Here is a 387-nt window from a genome sequence, read left to right as displayed (position 1 = left end):
CAAGGGTCCAGGGTGGGGCAAATGAGGGTGGAAGCAGTTGTGGGTGCTTCACCTATCCTACCCAAATGTTGTCGGTACAGGGCGTTGAACCGGTGACCTTCCGATCACAGGCCCACCTTCTCTAACCTCTGCACCACCAATCCCCAATAAACGTGTAAAATTCAGATGATTATTAAAAATAAAACACTTATAACAGAAAAAACTGCAGCCGAGTTAGTATTAGACGACATAATGTTATTAACGTTAACTTCAAATTAATAATTTAATTATTACATAATTGTTTAATAACAACATAACAATTAATTTTTTTTTCTTTGGTCTCAATTAAACCTGGTTCCAAAATGTTCTTTGGTATTAAAAAAAAAAATTATTACATTTTGTATTGGG

The sequence above is a fragment of the Nematolebias whitei genome, chromosome 4 (assembly GCF_014905685.2).
Source record: "Nematolebias whitei isolate Nwh7 chromosome 4, NemWhi1, whole genome shotgun sequence".
In the NCBI taxonomy this organism is placed as follows: domain Eukaryota; kingdom Metazoa; phylum Chordata; class Actinopteri; order Cyprinodontiformes; family Rivulidae; genus Nematolebias; species Nematolebias whitei.
Note: the sequence above shows the minus strand (reverse complement) of the source record.